This window comes from Mastomys coucha, unplaced genomic scaffold, assembly GCF_008632895.1.
Source record: "Mastomys coucha isolate ucsf_1 unplaced genomic scaffold, UCSF_Mcou_1 pScaffold16, whole genome shotgun sequence".
Taxonomy (NCBI): domain Eukaryota; kingdom Metazoa; phylum Chordata; class Mammalia; order Rodentia; family Muridae; genus Mastomys; species Mastomys coucha.
The window spans coordinates 101,252,523-101,256,154 of record NW_022196898.1 but is presented as its reverse complement, the minus strand read 5'-3'; positions in this window follow the sequence as shown (position 1 = coordinate 101,256,154).

Below are 3,632 nucleotides of genomic sequence, written 5' to 3'. Positions count from 1 at the left end.
TAAACAAAACAATAACTATACCTTCATATTATAATAAGCACAGATTTCCTCCCAATCCATATATCTTCCTCCAAACGCTAACAAGCCAGATACACAGCACACCAGAAAGACAACGCATCATGATTATGTGCTTTTGACTGGCTTTCCCAGATGTCTCTCTGGCCTTTGCTTTCTCTCTTTTTCTTCTTTCATGCTTACACAGACTTTTTAGAGATGAAATTACAGGAAGTCATAAAGAGCATCTCTGCGCACCAGCCCCCAGCACTATTACAGTGCCAGCCACCTGTGGACTACCTTGAGCTTTTCTCTTCCTGTTAAAGAAGTAACCATTTTCCTGAACTTTAGAACTATTATTCTCAGACAAGCTTCCACACAGATGTTACTCTGTTTCTTTCTCTGAGCTTAAGCTTACATGACCTATGGAGGCTCTGTTTACAAAAGCTGTCATTGGGAGCCTGCTCTCTAACATTGCTTCATACAACCTGCATGACAGGATGCAGACCATTGGTTGTTGGGCAAAATAAATCTTTGAAATCTTATGAACGGTGTTATACTGTAGTATGTATGTATGTAACTTTTCTTGAGGGCAAATTATTTCAGAATTAGGAAGTGTGCAATAAAATACTTCACAGATGAGCCCAGATGTTGGTTTCCATGGTGATTCTAAGTCCTATCCAGTTGACAATGATGTTTAGCCATCACAGGTCTCACTTAGTCTTCACCTGGCTCCTGGCATGATAATAATTGCCCTAATTACCAAGTGTCTCCTGTTCTGAACACTACTCTGGTGTCATTATGTGAGTCTCACTCTAAGCCTACAGGAGGTCTGCTCTGCTGCTATTGTTCCTTGTTCTAGAAAGGTAAGAGGAGTTGGAGAAAGATGAAGTCAGGGATACACGGCCACAATGGCAGGCCAAGGCTTCCGATGATCCCACAGAGCTTCCAGAACCACCGTGTCTTACCATTTCACATGAGGAAACCGAGGCTTGCAGCAGTAAAGTAACTTGTCCTCTCCTGCCTGTTCCTGGGACTCCCTTCCTCTCTTCCCAGACATTCATTTCAGAGCTTCCTATGAGCATTAGTCCAACCTAATGCCCATGCCAACTTCTTCGTACCCACTACGCTGCGGCTGCACCTCAACACGCTCCCAGTCCTATCCAGCTTCCACGGAACACCCACAAACATGATCTAGTTCACTCTAAAACTGCTTTGGGAGTCGAATTATAACTACATCTTCTTTATGCACATCCCTGCACTGAACTCTAGGACAGCCAGGGCTACACAGAGAAACCCGGCTTGATAATCCCAAACAAACCAAAATAAAAAGGCTGTCATGGTGACATGACAAGCTTGTAATCCTGGTGCTGCAGAGACAGGCGGATTCCTGAGGCTCACAGGCAAGTTGGGCTAACCTACTTAGCAAGGTCTAGATCAATGAGATGCCTTAGCTTCCGGTCATTAAAAACAAACAACAAATGAGAAACAAACAAGGTGGACAGTGTAAGGAATAACAAAGGTTTTCCTCTGGCCTCCACATGCATATTCACGTATGTGCACACATACATAGACAGCCCCATGTACACAGGTCAGTTTTGTTACATTAGGATTACTTGTGGCAACCCTCCTATCCCATGTGGGCAAGAAGACACGGGTAGTAACACCTCGTCTTGCCTAGTTTCAGTCTTCTTGGTCCTGTTTACTGCATTCCAGTCTGGGCACTTCCTTCTGGCTTCCTCTGCCTGCATACATAATACACCTGAATCTCCCTCTTAGACTTCCAGCAGGTTGCTCGCTTGTGCTTGCTTGGTGTGGACAGCAGGTGGCGCCTGCTGTCAGATTTGGAGAGCGAGTTGTCAAGGAAACCGGGCTCTGTGCCAGTTCAGCCTACTGGCATTCCTCCTCCAAGTATGCTAATCCAGATGGAGGGGCTGGGCCCGGACGCACTAACCTTCAGGGGTGCTCCTTTCCCTCTGGTTTGTAAAACAGAAAGAACGTGCGTGTGTGTGTGTGTGTGTGTGTGTGTGTGTGTGTGTGTGTGTGTGTGTGTGTGTTGGGAAGGGAGTGAACACATGCACACGGAAACGCAACAAGTCATAGAATGCATGCGGAGATCAGGACAGTTTTGAGAAGTCACTTCTCACCTTATGCCTTGTTTGAGGCAGGGTCTTTCTCTGATGTTGCACACCATACTCCAGCCTATTTGGCCTTCAAGCTTCAGGCAACTCTCCTGTCTCCATGTTTTATCTTGTGGTAGAAGGGTTGGATTATAGATGTGCTCCCCTGCACCATCCATTTTTACCTGAGTTCTGGGAATTGAATTCAGATCTTCAGGTTTGTGGGACAAGCGCTTTTACACATCAAGCCACCTTGCCTGCCTAGGAATTTTGTTAAAAAACACACAAACAATATATCCATATATAAAAAATATCAGTCCATTTCCGTTTGAAGTAGAAACCTAAAGAGAGCCTACGGTTACTTCTAAGGTCTTGAAACGACTTTCCGAACTAGTTAGGAACCATGTTATCTCTTCCCGTTAGCATGCATTCTTTATGTGTGAGTAGACGCCAACATCGGAAGAGGTGGAAGATTAACTTATCCTGGGTAGGACTTTTAAGCTATATTTTGTTTTGACCTCAGATGATATTTAACCAAGTTTAAGTGCTATATTTAAATTCAAATGACTTTTAATTGATTTTAAAAATAAGAAATGTACACTCAGAAGTTCAGAGATGTATTTCAAGCTACAGATATTGCTATGCTGGAACCCTCAAATAGAATTATTTAGAACTTTCTGAGCTATCTGTAGCAGAGGTGTGGTTACACAGCCTCTCTGTGTGGCTGGGCAAAAGTGGCCTCTAGATACTCCAGCATATGCAGGGCTGACATTCTGTTGAAAATTTCATTCTGCTGTTCCGACCATACCTCATATACGATTTCTTCCTCACCAGGGCCATGGCTTGGCAAGCAACCAATTCTCTCCACAGTTGCAAGAAAAGCTGTGTATCAAGGGAGGAGAGCTAGAGGAGCAAAGTGGTTCCTGAGAGAGGGATTCCTGAATATTTTCCATTTGTAATATCTTACTGTGTCAGAATTAACGATCATATAATTCAAGACTCATTTCAAAACCTTGATTTATAGCTAGTTTCTCTGCAGAAGACTGAATCTGATATCAGACTGCCCAGAGATCTTTGAGTGAGTTAATTCTCTTTAATTCAGACCGTGTTTCTGAGATGGAGACTGGGAATATGAGAGATGGAGAGACACAGATGGAGGGCTAGAAATGCAGGAGGGTCTAGGTTAGGCTGGATATGCTTAGGAGTGAGGGATGGGGCTCAAAGCTCAAAAGAGAAAACTGGAGAGTAACTCTGGTCCTCTGTTTATCCTATTCATTATGTATGGATGTAAAGATATAGTCAGATTGTGTGTCTGTGGTGTGTGCACACGCGTGTGATAATAGATAGCTTACATATTATCTATGACTTAATGTAATGGCCCAACTGACTTCATTCTTTTCAGTAATCTGTCTTCTTAGCTTCTCTCAAATCTATGTCTGTGGTCAGAGCCAGGGAAGGCATGTTCTCCTTCATTTATACCACTCAGTCGGGATCTTTCTTAAAGATTTTTTTTTATGG